This window comes from Durio zibethinus, chromosome 1, assembly GCF_047325235.1.
Source record: "Durio zibethinus cultivar Kanyao isolate XHJ-2024 chromosome 1, ASM4732523v1, whole genome shotgun sequence".
In the NCBI taxonomy this organism is placed as follows: domain Eukaryota; kingdom Viridiplantae; phylum Streptophyta; class Magnoliopsida; order Malvales; family Malvaceae; genus Durio; species Durio zibethinus.
The window spans coordinates 25686406-25705359 of NC_143162.1; the positions used below are offsets into that span (position 1 = coordinate 25686406).

Sequence of the window (18954 nt, forward strand, 5' to 3'; positions counted from 1 at the left end):
GCCCAATTGCATAATCAAAATTAAAATTCGAAGCCTAATGAATTTTAAAAAATCTTTGGACAAAATAGGATGTCTACACCAACTTCTACTTATCCCTTTTAGACCAACAACTTGACTAGTTAACAAATTAAAGAGCATGCCTTGCTATTTGATTCCTAAAACAAGTAATGCAGTATGCACAATTTATATGTCTTATGCTATCATACATACATCTAGAAAGATGCATGTGGGTTGGCAATTTCAAGTAGTTCATCAACCATTTATGATGTAACAACCGTGTTATCAATCATCATTTAATAAATTAGGTAGTTCATACTTTATAAATTGCAAATAGGTGTAACCATAGAAGAATGTACTAGTCTAAATGACATAAATAATGATAGTTCATATAAGAAAGAAAAATGTCTTAAGAGCATATTTAGTACAACCCATTATGTATTTCTATGCTAGATGACATGATAATACATGCTATATTAAATGTTGATTTACATAGAAAATATCATAAACCTTGAATAGTAAAATATATCCTAAGTTTGACTATATGACATATTATCATGCATTTTTAAGACTACATGATGCATGATCATGGATGATATGTCAACATGCTCATTATTGACTTATGCGTTGGGCTAAGTTAAGCAGAGTTTCACCTTAATTAGAACTCTCTATGTCATCATTAAAGTTTTTGTTGGATCAAGACTCTTTCTAGGAATTTTATTCTAATCGAGAATCTTCGGATAGAGTTTCAACAAATTGTGACTCTTTAGAGGAGTTTTGGTAGAATTAGGACTCTTTTGGAAAGTTTTGGTTGGATTAGATTCTTAAGGTAGAGTTTTGGTTGGATTAAGGATTTTTTTAACAGAGTTTTGGTTGGATTGTCTAGGCTATGGATGATGTATTTGAGTGATAGGGAAAAGGTGATGCTAGTATAGAAGAAATTGATGAAATAAAAGCAATAGGTCATCTTGGAACTATCATAACGTATAGATCTGTAGACCTACTGCTAAATACGGATTAAAAGGAGTCACCACCAATCTTTTTTGTTTAGGTGTGATTGGCCACCTGATGTAGATTCTGATCTATGAAATCAGATGTTAGGTTCGAGAGTATAGTTACACATAAGGAAGGTTATAGCACCCCTACAGCACCTATCCGGACGATGGTACCAGTTTAATTTCAAACTATCTAAGCGTTGATCATTATATGATTTGTCAAATAATTTAATATTGAAAATTAATTTTAAAATTGTCCCAATAGTTTTGTAGCAATTTAAGATAATTCTTTCACATCAACAGTATTTATAGAGACTAGTATCCCATTTTGAAAAGGTTCTGTCATCGAATTTATTAACATATTTTTATTCAAACAAATTAGTAAAATCTCCTAATAGATTGGTAATACTTAAAAATAATCCTCCAATAGTTTAGAGGACAAATCATTTTTTTTATTTTTTTGAAAAAAAATCGATTTATGAAACTTTGCAATAGTTTGGTGGATTCTATTTTAAAAATTAAACCCATGAAAATTCTCCAATAGTTTGGTGGAATTCATGAATTTATTTTGTAAGGATTTTTATTTGAAAAAGATTTTTTATTTTTATTGAAAGGATTTTTTTTATATATAAATATTTTTTTGAAAACTTAAAAAGATTTTTTTTTATTATTTTTTTCAATTTTATCTTGAAAACTTTTTTTGTTTTTTTTTTTTTTTATGTTTTTCTAAAAAAAAAAGATTTTTTTTATAAAGATTGAATTCCTAAATAAAATAAATAAAGACTAGTAAAATAAAACAGAATAAAAAAATTTAAAAAAAAACAAAATTTAAAATATGAAAATAAATAAAAAGCAAAAAAAAAAAAATGGAAAAAGGGAACCTTGCGATTAGTTCGGGTTAGGACGCGAGTTGATGCTCGGGTCAATGGGTCAAGGCATGGATCCTACACTGTCAAAACGGCACCATTTTGGGATAGTATATAAACCAAATCCTAGCGTTTTTTCTTAGAATCTCCTATGCTCTCTTTCTAGACCGAGAAGCTCTGATTTCTCTTTAGGATTTCTCTAGAAACTCACCAAGAACTTCAATCGAAAACTAAGAATTTCACCAGTTTCTGGAAAAGTCATCAAAAAATTCAACTGAAAACTAAAAAACCCATCAATTTCTAAAAAACTGATTGAAAAATTCAACCTTTCGCCAGAAAACTCATCGAAAAATTCATAATTCATCCAAAAACCTACATTTTTTCAGAAAATCTTAGAAATCCAAAAATTTTTCCAAATTCTTTGAATTTTGGCCAAAATTTTTCAAGAAACTTTCCAAAAACCTAAACTTAATCCCAGAAACCTAAATCTAAGCCCAAAATTTTTCAAACAAACCTAAAATCAAAAATCAAAATCTAAAAACTCCCATTCTGCCTAGAATTTTTCAAAACACCCATTCTCCCAAAAATCAACCATTTTCCCCCAAAATCCACCCACTGTGTGTTCTTTTGATCTTTAGTTCAATTTATAGACAATTTTAGAACAAATCTAGGAAACGAACAGAATCAATCCAGGCTTGAATCCTGGAATTCGATTATGTTCGAGCCTTAGTTTAGGATTCTGACTTTTGGTCCCAATTAAATATGGTCAATTGTTCAGGCTTGATTCATTTTTAAAAATATTCGATTATGAGATTTTGATCTGGCTTATTCAATTTTTGTTTCCATAATTCTCACCAAAATCAAAAAAAAAAAATAATAATAATAATAACAACAACAACAACAACAATAATAATAATAATAATAACAATAATGATAATATTATACTATACAATATGATAATAACAAAATAATGAAATATGGTCTAATTGACCCCGGACATGGTTTGATTGACCCCGAACATAAATCGGTGTCTATAGCTATCCTTTTTTATACGTTCTTATCAGACAAGGATGGTGTAAAGACTTAGACACCCGCTCTGTTCCAACCCAAGAGTCAAATCAATGAGTAAAATTGATTAGGACTGAACCATGAGTCTAGAGATGAAGTGATCAGGACTAAGTCGAAGTCAAAAATAAATGACTGAGATGAAACCATGAGTCAAAAATAAATAAACCAAGACTGAGTCAAGATTGAAAATAAATGACTGAGATGAAAACATGAGTTATAAGAAATAATTTGGATTGAGCCAAGATCTGGTGACCAAGATGAAATCATGAGTAAAAAATGAAGTGACCAGGACCAAGTCGAGGTAAAAAATAAATGACCGAAATAAAACCACAAGTCATAAGAAATGATTTGAACTGAGCCAAGATTAGGTGATCGAGACGAAATCACGAGTAAAAAATGAAGCGACTAGGATTGAGTTGAGGTTGAAAATAAATGACCAGGGTGAAACCATAAATCATAAGAAATGATATAGACTGAGCCAAGATCAAGTGACTGGGCTGAAATCACAAGTTAAAATGAAGTGACCAGGATCGAATTGAGGTAAAAAATAAATGACTAAGATGAAACCATGAGTCATAAGAAATAATTTGGACTAAGCCAAGATCAGGTGAATGAGATGAAACCATAAGTAAAAAATGAAGCGACTAGGATGAGTCAATGTTAAAATAAATGACTGGGATAAAATCACGAGTCATAAGAAATGATATGGACTAGGCCAAGATTTGGTGACTGGGACAAAACCACGAGTTAAAATGAAACGATCAAGATTGAGTCAAGGTAAAAAATAAAGATCGAGACGAAACCACGAGTCATAAGAAATGATCTGAACTGAGCCAAGATCAGGTGATCGGGATGAAACCACGAGTCAAAAAATGAAGTTCATGATTTCACTCTGAATCAAAATTTCATAATTTAGATAGAAGTTGAAAAGATCCCTATATGCCAAGTTTAACAAAATCACGAGGATTTAAGATCTGTAAAGGTTTTCAGATTCACAAGAATGAAAGATTCGTAAGATCTCAAGTTTCGTAAAGATTTTAGATTCGTAAAGATGCAAGATTTGCAAGGATTTTCAAATTTGCAAGAAAGAGAGATTCACAAGATTCTAAGTTTTGCAAAGGTGCAAAGTTTATAAGGATTTTTAGATTCACAAGAAAGAAAGATTCGCAAGATTTCAAGTTTTGCAAATGTGCAAGGTTCGCAAGGATTTTCAAATCCCAAGAAAAAATATTCATAAGATTTCAAGTTTCATAAAGGTTCTATATTCACAAAGATTTCATAACAAAATTGAAAGAGTCAAATGGATAAAGTGACCAAGATCGAGGTAAAGTCAAAGATGAATGGCAGGGACAATGTCGTAGCTCAAAAAATGATCTGACCTGAGTCGAGATCAGATGATTGAGATGAAACCAAGAGTCATGAAAGATGATTTGGACTGAGCCAAGATCAGGTGAGTGATAATAGAGTAATGCAAGTGCATGCCCTATTTAAGATGCAAATGTAATGTAGTGCTGATGTCATGAAATTTCAATTATGGTGACAAGGTTCTTAAGGCTCTCTAATCTTTTTTAGTTTCTCAATATTAATAGTCTCAGAGTAAATTTTGTTAGCTGATCTATGTTATTTTTTTCATCTGATCATAACTCATAATTCGTGTCAACCAATCTATCACTGAATTCATCATCGAGTCATCTTGTTTGCCCCTTTGTAAACCATTTTTGTATGCTTTTTTTCATTTATCTCATCCTGAATTTCTTTCAAAAGAATGGAAAACTCTTTATGAAAAATGTCATTCATTTATTTGCCATCATTCAAATCAGTGACAGATATGGTACATTTCTTTGGTTCATTCAGGGAATGTTCATTTAGTGAAGAGTAAGAAAAATGGGCCTTTATTATTGAAGAACAAAATATAAGGTCAACAACAACTTAAGGGTGAACAAAGGTAAAATACTGTAATTTATTCAAATAGGACATTAACATCCAAAATAATGATTGCTCAGACAATTTTTAACTCAAGCTCAGACAATTTTTAACTCAAGCTCCTTCAAAAACACATTCCATTAATATCTTCAATCTTTGACCTAATCATCATTTTCATTTTAGGGATCTTCATATAAAGTTGTTTTTTTCAAGTTTTCATCTTAAACTAACCTTTCAGGTTTTCAGTTTAAGTCTTCATTTTTCCTCTTTTGTCCATTTTTTTTGTTTGTCTCTTTTTTTTGCCCTTTTTTTTTCTTTTTGTTTTGCATATTTTTTCTCATTTTTCATTTCTCTTTCCCCTTTTATTCATCAATGACATTTTGATCAAAGTTTCACATAATCCAATGGCTAACCTACCCCAATTTAATTCATGATTCTCCAAATCAAGTATTCACATTTGATCAAAATGGACTTTTAAGGGACGTAACGTAGGCTAGGGTAAATGATGCCAAAGAAAAGGATAAAATAGGCCCAAATTGTATTTGAAGGGTAATCAAACCAATGATCATTTCTTTATGTGGGGCACTTTGACATTTTGGCCCATCAATTTTTTTTTCTTTTTTGCTTCTTTTTTTTTTTGGGTGGAGCATATTGGCATTTTACCCCATCAATTTTTTTTTTATTTTTTCATTTATCAGGAAAACTTGATCATAAAAGGGCTTTGCCTCTAATGTGGGGGTGTCCTTGGTTAGGGTTTTTCAAAAAAAAAATTCAAAAAGCTCAAATGGGGTAGCAAAGGGTTTTTTTTTTCTCTTTGTTTTAGAAGGATAGAAGAAAAAAAGCCATTTCTCATTTCAAGATGAATACTCTCAATGAAGAACATTTATTGACTAAGAGTAGATTTGTGAACAATTGTAAGGATCATGGGTTGCATCACTTTTGAAATTATTCACCAAATTTGTCTTCATATTCAGCAGTCTTAATGAATCAATAATCTTCATCTATCATTCCAATCACCATGAATGATGTTTTCAAAATTTAATCTTAAATTACATCATGACTGTCTGAACATTCATTATTTGGAGTAAAAAAATGGGTAGAGAAAAAGGGTATGAGATGGTAAAAGTAAATGATGGATATTCACACAAAAGAGGAATGCCATAAAAATGTATCATATCTATCATTTTTTATTAAAATGATGAAAAATAAGATGAAATCCAAGTATGTAAAAGCAATCCATATTCTCAAGAAATCCTAAGATAATAATCAATTCCAATCAGCTTTCCTAAACTCATGCCCTTGGATGATTGGGCAAAGGATCTTTGTGGATATTCAGTTTTCCTTATTCATTAAAGCTCATCAAGCATGCTCGAATCAAACTTTGCACCTTATGTTTGAAAACAGGGCAGGTTTTTAGAGAGTGACACATATTCCCATTATGATAGTCACATGTGGCATTAACATTCAACCATTTAGGATAGGGTAGCTTCAATGGTTCTAAAAAGACTAGGGATACTAGGTCATTCTTGATCAATTTTGGAAATAGCTCAGTATAGGTTATGGGAATAGGATTAATATGAGTTCTTTCTTGATTGCCTTTGAATCTTCTTAAACTACTTGATTAATTGTTAAGCCCTGAAATTGGTGTAGTAATAGGATTAGGCCCATCTGTAAGTGCTTGAAAAGCTAGTTGATGAGAATTTAGAGTGATGTTGTTCATGGTTAGGAAATAAGGCTAGTAAGAAACTTATGCAATATTATTGGTTGTTGGGTAATAAGCAGGATGAACATATAGTGGATATGAGGCATAACTTTTGGATTGTAGCCCCTCAAAACTCACCGCTTGGGCTTCATTTTCTTCTTTCTTAGGCATCCTACCTTTCTTGGCACTGTCAGTCTTTTCTTCTTCAAGTTTGCCTCTCTTGATAGCATTTTCAATAATCTCTCTTGAAGTCACCATATCGACAAAGTTTTTTATTGCATTTACTATCATTTTTTTATAATATGGTGACTTTAAAGTACTTTTAAACAAAACCATTGTTTCCTTTTCAGTTAAGGGTGGCTGCACTTAAGCAACAATATCTTGCCATCTTTAGGCATACTCCTTGAAAGAATCTGATGCCTTTTTTTCTATTCCTTGCAACAATGATGTGGCAATATTGGTTAATGAAGGACCGAGTCAAATCTTTCCACGACTTAATGCGGTTTTGTCCAACTGAACATACCACTTTATAGTAGACCCAGTTAAGCTATCCTAAAACACATGTATTAGCAATTTCTCATTGTTGGCATGTGCTACCATTTTATAACAGTATAATGTGATTTGTGTAATGAGGCATTTAGTACCATTATACTTTTCAAATTTTGGTACCTTAAACTTTGAAAGGATCATAACATCTAGAACCATACAAAGGTTGGTAGCATCCATGGATCCATAGAAATCAATGCCTTTTATAGCTCATAATCTTTCCTCAATCATGCTCATGGCTTGATTGGTCTTAGAGTTTTTTAGGGATACAACCCTTTGCAGCTTTTCTTTCTCTTTAGTCTTATCCATTTTGCAAATTTGGATTGGCTCATCTGTATTTTCAGTGAAGACAGGAGTTGTATAGCTTTGAACATTCCTTTGATTGAAATTTAGGAACATGGTCTATTGTGGATGAAAGCTTGGAGTAGTCTAAGTTTGATGTAGGTCGAAACCTGAAGGACATAATGGCTCAGTTTTTTCGTGAGAGATGTCTTTTTCTATTGCCTTTCCTCTATTTCCCTTTTTCAGAGCTTTCAGTATTCTGCTCAATTTTTCTTCAAGTGTCTCTTTAGCTTTTTTTATTCTTTCAAGCAGGTCTACATTGTCTTGCTCATTTTCTTGGCTCTTGCTCGAGTGTAGTACTAGTGTTGAGCTATCCTTGAACCTTGATTTCTCACAATTATGGTGCAAATTTAGAATGATGTTTATAGATCTATCAAATTATGCATAAGAATGAATGCATGCATACACAATAAGAAAAAAGAGTTAGTAAGCATAATATGTAATTTGCATGTATGTTTATGAATATGCATAAAAAGAAAAGAAATAAAAGAAGACAAGAAAATCGGTTAGTCACCTCAAAATAAAGAATAAACATTATAAAGCAAGTAAAATAACAATATGGCCATAGATTTAGGTTAACTACAAAGGGTAAAAGGACATGGCTCTATCTATGATTAGGGCTCTTAGAGTTAACTATATGTGGTTTGGACAACCTCTAAAGGTTCTCAAATTGTTCTTTACATCATAGTCCATCACAAACTAGTATGGTACCACGATCCTCGCCCATCATAAGGTTCAAGCGAAAAGAGTCCAATCTGAGTGACAGTGTTTTGCATGCCTATGTGGAGACATAAAATCTCACGAGGGCATAAGTACTTCACTCCCTCCTAAAGGTAGAGCTCGGGCGGAGAGCTTATGTTATGCACATGCAAATGAATAACGGATATATATATATATACAATGAATAATTAATTGAGCATGTCAAGAAATGGAAAAAACAAAATAAATGAATAACTAATCAGGTATAAACAATGAAAAGGAAACAAAAATAAATAATAAAGCAAGTATAAGCAATAAAATAATTTTGAATTTATTAAGCAAGGCTTGGATAATAAGAAATCATTTATTGGCTTGACTCTCTAGTATCCCCAGTGGAGTTGCCAATTTGTCATAACGTATATATCATGGACCTACCGTTAGACATGGATTAAAAGGAGTCACCACTAATCTTTTTTGTTTAGGAGTGATTGGCCACCTGATATAGATTTTGATCTATGAAATTAGATGTTAGGTTCGAGACTATGATTATACATAGGGAAGGTTATAGCACCCTTACAAACGCCTATCTGGAGGATGGTACCAATTTGATTTCAAACTATCCAAGCCTTGATCATTTTATAATTTACCAAATAATTTAATATTGAAAATTAATCTTAAAATTATCCCAATAGTTTGTTAACAATTTAAGATAATTCTCTTACCTCAAGAGTATTCATAGAGACTAATATCTCATTCTGAAGAGACTCTGTCATCGATTTATTAACATATTTTTATTCAAAAAAATTAGTAAAGTCTCCCAATGTTTGGTAAAACTTAAAAATAATCTTCTAGTAGTTTAGAGAATAAAAATTATTTTTTTATTTTTTGAAAAAAAAATCGATTTATGAAACTTTGCAATAGTTTGGTGGATTCCATTTTAAAAATTAAACCCATGAAAATTCTCCAATAGTTTGGTGGAATTCATGAATTTATTTTGTAAGGATTTTTATTTGAAAAAGATTTTTTTTATTGAAAGGATTTTTCTATACATAAATATTTTTTTGAAAACTTAAAAAGATTTTGTTGTTGTTTTATTATGATTATTTTTAAAAATTTTGTCTTGAAAACTTATTTTGTTTTTTTTTTTTTTTCGGCATTTTCCAGAAAGAAAAGACTTTTTTTTATAAAGATTGAATTCCTAAATAAAATAAATAAAAACCAGCAAAATAAAACAAAATAAAAAATTTTAAAATAAAACAAAATTTAAAATATGAAAATAAATAATAATAAAATAATAAAATAATAATGGAAAAGGGGAACCTTGTGTTAGGTTAGGTCAGGATGTGGGTTGATGCATGGGCCAATGGGTCGAGGCATGGATCCTACACTGTCAAAACGGCATCGTTTTGGGACAATATATAAACCAAATCCCGATGTTTTTTCTCAGAATCTCCTCTACTCTTTTTCTCTCTCTCTAGGCCTAGAAGCTTTGACTTCTTTCTAAGATTTCTCTAGAAACTTATTGAGAACTTCAACCGAAAACTAAAAATTCTATCAATTTTTGGAAAAGTCACTTGAAAATTCAACTGAAAACTAGAAAACTAGAAAACCCATCGATTTTCTAGAAAACTGGTTGAAAATTCCAACCTTTCACCAAAATATTCATAAAAAAATTCATAGTTCATCCAAAAACTCAGATATTTTCAAAAATCTCTTAAATCCAAAAGCTTTTCCAGATTCTTTGAATTTTGCCCAAAAATTTCAAGAAACTTTCCAAAAGCCTAAACTTAATCCCAGAAACCTAAATCTAAGCCTGAAAATTTTCAAACGAACCCAAAATCAAAAATCAAAATCGAAAAACTCCCATTCTGCCCAGAATTTTTCAAAACACCCATTCTCGCAAAAATTAACCATTTTCCCCCAAAATCCACCCACTATGTGTTCCTTTGATCTTTAGTTCAATTTATAGGCAACCTTAGCACAAATGTAGGAAACAAATAAAATCAATCTAGGCTTGAATTTTGAAATTTGATTCGTCTGAGCCTTAGTTTAGGATTCTGACTTTTGGTCCCAATTGAATTTGGTCAATTATCCAGGCTTGATTCATCATTAGAAACATTTGACTATGATATTCTGATCTAGCTTATTCAGTTTCTGTTTCCATAATTCTCACGAAAATAAAAAAAAAAGAAGGAAATAATAATAATAATAATAATAATAACAACAACAACAACAACAACAACAACAACAACAACAACAACAACAACAACAACAACAATAACAACAACAACAACAACAACAATACTATACCAGATGATAATAATAAAATAATGAAATACGGTCTAATTGACCTTGGACATAAACGGGTGTCTATATGAACTTTAGTACCAATCGACAACGTAGGGACAAGGTGATGTTGGTATGGAACAAATTGATGAAATGAAGGTAAGAGGTCATCTTGAAATGTTAGTGTCGATCAGCATCCATGTTGCCAATCAATTAGGTAGTATTTTAGGTTATACAGTATAGTGTTTAATTATATAGAAGTCCAAAAGTTTTTGGGTATTTTAGTCAAGGCTCAATGCTACTCTAGGGATTACGGTAGGCTAAGGGAGTCTTTTTGGAGGCAAGAAATGATGGAAATAGGGAGCATTTCTAAAAATTTTTGGAAAGTACTTAGGTAGGCTTGAAATTAAGTTGTGTTGAAATGAGAAATAGAAAAGGCTATTTCTAGTTGAAGGTGGGGGGTATTTTGGGAATGAATGGAAGATTATTTCTTCATTAGATAATTAAATCAAAATAATTACTATGATTTATCTTGGAGATAATTCATCAAAATTATCATATTCAATTTTATTTGAACGTATAATTGATCGACTAGTTTTATTTTTTCTACTTAAGAAGGCTCAAATTTCATCCATATTCATTTTTAACTCTAATTAGACTCTTTTCAACCAATCAGTGGCTTTTTTAGACCTTATTTTAGGCCTAAAATCAAACCTAATTTGTGATTTTGTCCTAAGTTGGCTCAAATTGAACCATTGTTATAGATGAAATGGGCTTGCCAATTGGCTAAAGTGAATGTCGATCAGCTAGCAGGTCTTTTCTTGGCCAATTTTATTAATTTGAGAAATTAACCAATTGTTCATTAATTCTGGTGTAAAATTTGATGCTTACACAATGGTTTGTCTGGTAGAGGTTCAAGGTAGGCAAAAGGTTTTATTTTTGGCCTTTTTCAATTATTATGGACAACTAAATAAGGTTTCTTAGAAGTTGAGAATGAGAAAATTGAGTAGGATTCTTCAAGATTTTAGAGAGAATTTTTGGAAGGTTTAGAATTGAGTTTCGTAAAAAAAGAGAAGAGAATTGCTTAAGGTATATATCATAGAGTAACAAGAGTGATTTTGGTGGTTATGAAGGTGGGGTTGAAGTCGATATTGAGGATTTAGAGTGTTTAATGTATTTTGGTTAGGTATTTAGGATATGAGTTTGGTGTTGATATAAAGGAAATTGGTAAAATGAAGGCAGGAAGACATACTGGAAAGTTGGGTTGATCAGCTAAGGCTATATTTGAGGTTTGAAGTTTCAATAGTTTGTCAATTAGAGGTTCAAGGTAGGCAAAAGATTTTACCTAAGGATTAAGGCTACATTGATGATTATGGACAAGTACAAGGGGTTTCTTAAAGGCTAAGAATGAGGGACTTGAGTAGTTTTCCTCAAGATTTTGAAGAGAGCTTTTGGAAGGTTTTGAACTGCGTTTTGTAAAGAAAGAGAAGATAATTACTTAAGGTATCTTGAAATGAGAAATTAGAGGGTTATTTATAGCAAAAAATTAGGGCATTTTAGGAATATTCAAATGATTATCTTCTATCTAATAAATCATTGAGATTAATTCTCTTAAGATTTATCTAAGAGATAATTTATAAAAAGTATCATCTGGATAATCATCCAACATATGCCAGCCGATCGACAGAAGGCACTATCAATCTGCTGGATTTTTTTTTCATGTTAGAAAAGTCCTAAATTTTGTCCAAGTACATTCACATCTCAAAATGATTCTTCCCCATCAATGGAACGGATGTGTGTGCTGATCGTTAGTGATTGATAGTGTCTTCTTGGACCCATTTTAAACCCAAAATTAAATCCAATTTGTGATATTGCCTTAAGTTGGCCTAAATCCAACTTCTTTTATGGTTGGAATGGGCTAGCCGATCGGTCGAAGTGAATGCCATTCGGCTGGCAAGCCCGTTTTCTTGCTTAATAATAATAGGAGACACCAATAGAGAAATAAAAGGAAATCTAGCGATTTATGTCGTGTAAAATATTAAAATTTATATATTCGTTATGTGTTTTACACAAAAATTATATATTATAATTCATATTGATATGAAAACATAAAATATAATTTTTTTATTTTGTTAAATTTAAAAATAGTTATTGTCAAAATTTTAAGTAATGTTATTTTCGTATTTTATATTCATATTGTGTTCATGTTATATTATCGTATTTTATTTTAGATTATTAGATTTAACTAAAAACAATCTAAAGCAATAGAATCAATAATCCAAACAAAGACAAATGCATTCATCCGAAGCCAAAAGAAGCCAAATTCACAAGCGAAACAAATCAAGATAAATTCCATTATGCAAAATCCAAAATAAAAGATCCAGCACATATCGTGAAAGTTTTGAGAGGGTTTTGAACCAAACTTTGATACCATATAAAATTTAGAGTACGAATATCTAAATTTATTTTTAGGTTACAAGTCTTTAATATATATATATATATATAAAATAAAGACTTATCTATTCAGTCACCTAAATTTTTTAAAATTTTATTTTTATTATTCTATTTTTAAAACTAACGGTCGTTTTGATCACTAACATTATATAAAGCGGTGCATTCTTGAAGCAGAATGTTATACATTATAGGGGCACTGCCTTGACAAGCATAAACAAAAATAAATAAATAAAAAAAAAAGTTTCTGCCTAGGGGATATTTGAGCGGGAGAGGGAAATGAGAAATATATTAGAAGAATTACCATTCAGGCTATGTTTGAAAAAAATAATAATAATAAGAGAAAAGAAAGTTATTTTTTATAATATTTGGTAGATGGAAAATAAAAAGAAAGAAAGAAATCAAGAATAAAATTATTAATAAAATTATTAATTTAAGTGAAATGAGTGTTTTTTTTTTTTTTTTTTTTTGCACATTTGAAAAGATTGGATTTTGAAAGAAGGAAAAAGAATACTAATTTACTCATATTTTTGTTTTTAATTTGTCTCGTATAAAACGAAAGAAAACATATATATAAAAAAAAAAAGGGTTTTTTTTTCTATTTTTTTCTTCCTACCAAATACTTGACATGGAAAAATAATATATATATATATATATATATATGCAGCATTTGAAAGAGTAAAGTGCCCCACAAATTATAATGATTTTATATATAAACTTGAGTCACTGAAAACTACTGTTTATGAAACCTTGACACGAGACCAACACAATTTGTTGCAAGTTTTAAGTGTTATAAATAATCCACTTTCTTAAATTAAGATCAACGAAAGGGAGTTAGTTATTAATATGAGCATGTATTTTCATAAATTATTATCTTTATACATTGGTAAGTCCACAAATGATGACCTTGACATGCATAAAAACACTAATTTTATTTGGGAATATTTCACCTACAGTTATTTTATATTATAATCTTGTAATTAATCAACTTAAAAGTATAAATCCTATAAAATTTTTTTGATGGATTTCACATAATGTTAAATTTTAATTAGATGATTTTATTGTAATAATTATAAGTGATATGTTGCACTTTTGTTTTAAATTTTAAGTCTTATAAATAATTCACTTACTTAAATTAAAATCAACTAAGGAAATTAATATGGGCATTTGTTTTCATGAATTTTATCTTATACCTTATTAACTCCACAAGGATATCGGATGTTTGACACATATTTCTAGATTATATTTAAAAAGATTAATTAACATAATAATTAAAAATAATTATATATGATGATATTAATTTTAATTTTTTTTATAATAATAATAATAATAATAATAATAATAATAATAATAATAATACATGTTTTTATTTATCAGTATTATATTTGTGTACCAATTTATGAATCTAAATGATTTTAGATCAAAGTTTCGTGGTAATTCAATAAAATCAAATCAACGTAATCATCACATATTTGAGAAAAACTAACATTATTGAATTGCATTCTACTATACGGAAAATGGATTTAATATATAATCAAAAGTTAGGACCGCCCATATTAATATCTGTTTCGACTTTTCCTCTAATAGATGACTGATTAATACCAACAATTTTGAAACATTTAAAATTTCCCTTCGGCAATTTGGCCGACTTCCCCAAGAAAGCTACATTTGACTTGAATTCTTGTCTTCTGGCCTGATTCAGATTTTACTTTCTATTAAACTAAAATATATTTACGTTTGTAATCAGTTGTTCACTTTTAATCAAATCCAATAAAAATCATCTAAATTTTCAATTTTTATATTAAAGAAATTTCAATTTCAAATTTTTCTAAAGGTTATCATTTTTCTTAAACCAATCATATATTAACAAATTATCACCAAATCATTAACTATGACTCATATATATGTAATATATTAATATATCCATACGAATGATAATATGAGTCATATGATATTATTATTGAAATGAAATTATAATCTATTTCAAATACAACAATACGATATTAATATTTATCTCAATTTTATTTTATACCGGCTATGCAATAAGGCCAAGGCCATGAGTCTTAATTAACGGGTCATTGATTTCTTTAATTAATTCAAAGTTACCATTTATATTCGACTATACCATATAGTGTATGTGTAACGCGGTATGCCTATGTCCTATGGTATCGCTATTAAAATAAAATTATTAAGTAGTAAGTGTAAAATGAAAAGTTTAAATCAAGGATATTAAGAAGCCTTGAGTCTTAATGTTTAAAACTTACAATTTACTACTAAGCTCATATAGTCCATGGATGTAAATGACTGCTCTAATAACAAAAAGTTCATGAATAAATTCCGTTAATGTTTATTTATGTTCATTTAATAAGGTAAATTATATAATCTTGAACAAAATTAAATCAGTTATAATATATATTAATAAACATATAAATTATATTATATTATATTATATTATAGAAATAATTTACAATAATAAAGAAAAAATTTTAAAAGATAATTAAAATTTGTAAAATAAAATAAAATAAAATAAATAATTTATGTTATATTTATTAATTTTATTAAATTAATATTTTAAAAAATAAAATTATATTTAATTTAAATTTAAATTATTTTAAATTAATTTTTTAAGAGATTTTAGATTCAGATGTATTAAAATTTGGTTTAATTTAAATTTGAGTTATTTTCAGATTTGAATTTATTCAAGTTTGGGTTGGACAGGTTCATATTATTTACTTTTATGATCAAATCAGATTAAGTCTTGTTGATTTCGGTGAATTAAATAGATTTTTCGAGTTTCCGCTGAAAAGTGACAGTTATTATTGATTAATATGTCAACAAGTTTGAGACATTGAAAGTTGCCTGTTTCCCTTTAGCAAATTGGCCAACTTCCCAAGGTAAGCTACATTTGACTTCAATTCTTATCTTCTAGCCTGATTTAGACCTGGGAAAAAAAAAAAAGAGAAAAAGAAGCGTGATTCAGATTAAATCTGGTGTAGCTAAGTCTCGTTTAGCCTGTTCAACATGTGAACTTTATATAAGTGCACAGCCTGCAGAGATTGAGACAACATTATTCATCACAATCATGATGGAGATATTAGCTTATATTCAATTCCTGATCTAACCAATTGCTCTGCTAATATTTGTTCTTGTCTATTCCGCCAAAAACAGCAGGCTTCCATGGAATTGGCCTGTAATTGGGATGTTGCCAGCGGTAGCTAGCAGCCTGCATCGTCTTCCTGACAAGAGTACGGAATTTCTTGAAAGCAACGGGGGAACACTTCTACTCAAAAGCCCTTGGTTTGCCAATACGGATATTTTGCTCACCAGCTGGCAATCCTGTCAATGTGCATCACATCATGAGTGCAAATTTCTTGGCGTACCCAAAAGGGATTGAATGGAAAACAAAGTTCGATATTTTTGGAGAAACGCTTTTCAATTCTGATTTCGAGGAATGGAAGAATCAAAGGGTATTTATTAGAGGCTTTCTAAGTCATCAGAGATTCCACCAACTCATGCCAAAGATCTTTCAGGAAAGCATGGCGAAAGAGCTAATCCCAAGTCTTGAGCGTGTCTCCGGACAAGAGGTTCCAGTTGATTTGCAGCATTTGCTTAGTCGACACATATTTTACATTGCTTGCAGAATGGCTACGGGCTATGATCCTAGTTCTTTTAATATCGATTCCCATGATAATCTATTCTCTGACGCCATATCTGATGCTTTTGAAGCAATATTTGCTCGGCATCTTCTACCAGAAAGAGTTTGGAGATTACAAAAATGGCTTGGGATTGGAAAAGAGAAGAAACTAAAGGATGCTTGGGTTACACTAGATCGCTTGTTCTCAGAATACATATCACTAAAGCGAAAAGAACTAAGCAATAAAGTAACGGAGGAGGAGGTGGATTTCAATGCATTAGAGCTTCGCATGATTGAACACAAGCTCGTTGAACCTTTGTCAATCTCTTATAAAGTAAGCAGAGACAACGTCTTAGTTATCATGTTTGCTACTCCTGACACTACGAGTACAGTCCTTAGTTGGTTCTTATGGCTTCAGTCAAAGCACTCAGTAATTGAAAGCAAAATTAGAGAAGAAACGAAAAATTCTTTCCCAGAAAATGGAACAACAGAGAAATGGCTAACATTTGTTGCTGAAGAGTTGAGTCAAATGGTTTATCTCCATGCAACTTTATGTGAAACATTAATTGTTCCCACCTGTTCCTTTCATGGGAAGAACTCCTCTTTATGGTGACACCCTTCCTTGTGGCCATCAGACCAATGAAAAAACAATGGTTATCATCTCATCATATGCAATGGGAAGGATGAGATCAATCTGGGGAGAGGATTGCCATGAATTCAAGCCAGAGAGATGGATCACAGATGATTGGCAGATCAAACATGAACTACCTCACAAGTTCTTTGTAGTCAACACAGGGCCTAGGGTTTGTGTGGGAATGGAGATTGCTTTTAATGTAATGAAGGCCATTGCATTGGCTATCACCCAAATTACTACGTCAAAGTGGTAGAAAACCATGCAGTAACCCATAAGCGTAGTACCATTCTTCACATGAAGCATGGGTTAATAGTTACAGGAGTTGAGCATCAGAGCGGTCCAAATACATAATAAATAAGTGATTGTACTCTCACTACTCACTAGTTTGAATTTTAGTAGTGTAAGACTTGGTTGCCTCCAATGCCAGAGTGATTGGAATAAGTTATTGTAGAAATTGACATTATAATAATAGTATTTTACAACGTTTTTCTTTTTGTCCGGGGGGGGGGGGGGGGGGGGGGGTACAATGGAGGGCAAACGCCCTAAGAAAACTTAAACAGCAATAGTTCTTGGGAATACAACTCCCACAGCATCAGCCATTAACAGGTTAATGACTCCTTGTGGTGGTCGTTCTTCAAAAACAAACACTCGCTTGTTGTTGAAAGCTCCATTTAGCCATCCAATCCGCCAAAAAACTCTGTTTTCTTGGTATTGTTAAACAGCAATTTAAGTTCTTTTTTTTGTTTGTTCTACAAAATCTGAGAGTAAATAAGCTGTTCAATTTTTTAGGTCAAGGCAAAATGTATCGTATTTGACAGATAGGTAATTGCAAATTATGTATTTGAGATGACTTCAACAAATGGTCACCGATAAGACTCAAACTCAAAACGTCTTCATTGAAAATGATGAGCCTTAATTAATTAAACCAATCATTTATTGGCGCAATTTAAGCTCGTTGTAACTTAGGATGCGGTGTGTAACCTAATGATGTAAGATTAGTGTTGCATGGCCTATAAAACGGCTTTACTTTCCATTTGGTCAATCAAGTATTCTCGTCGTTCAAGTAAATTTTTTTTAAATTCTTAATTTACTATTAAATTTTTTTACCTTACAAATTATTTAATTAAAAAAATATTACGCATATAAATTTTATCGAACATTCAACCTCTAAATAATTTAAATTGTACATAAACTTTCTCAAACATTCGACCTCTAAATAATTTAAATCAAGTAATTTAAGTCGAGGATCAAGTTCTTTGGATACAATATTAGAGGCAATTAGAGTTGGTTTTAATAGGGGAATAAATCATTCATGATCTCGATCGATTATAATAAACTGATTTGAATGTATTCATTTTCATTCTTCTAAGTTTTTTCCTGGCTCTGGCTGGAGCTAAGTAATGCTTCCTGACGCTGATCCTTGTTGTTGGGTTATGGCTGTTTAGGGAATAGGTTGCTCAAGAGTTTTTTTTTTTTCTTTTAACACCATCTTTTACCTCTAAAAAATATTTGTCGCCGCCCTTTCAAAAAGAAAAAAAAATGATGTATTGATGTTAGTAAAATCTTTGTATTCACCCAATAAAAACTTGTATGGTTTATTAAGGTAATCACTTTCTAAGTATGTATAAATTATTCATACATTGGAGTAAACATCTTATTTTTTTAAAAAACAATTTTCAAAATTAAAATAGGTTTTTTACTATATATTGGGTCGATTAGAAAAATTCAGACCCAAATGGATAAAAACCTACAATTTTAATATCAATATTAATATTAGTATTAATTTTACTTTGATTTAAATTTAAATTTAA

General features: G+C 30.5%; 1 pseudogene; it reads left to right on the plus strand.

Annotated features, from left to right (window-relative positions):
* Positions 1-16231: 16231 nt before the first annotated feature.
* LOC111310721 (alkane hydroxylase MAH1 pseudogene) lies at positions 16232-17396 on the plus strand (annotated as a pseudogene).
* Positions 17397-18954: the final 1558 nt, after the last annotated feature.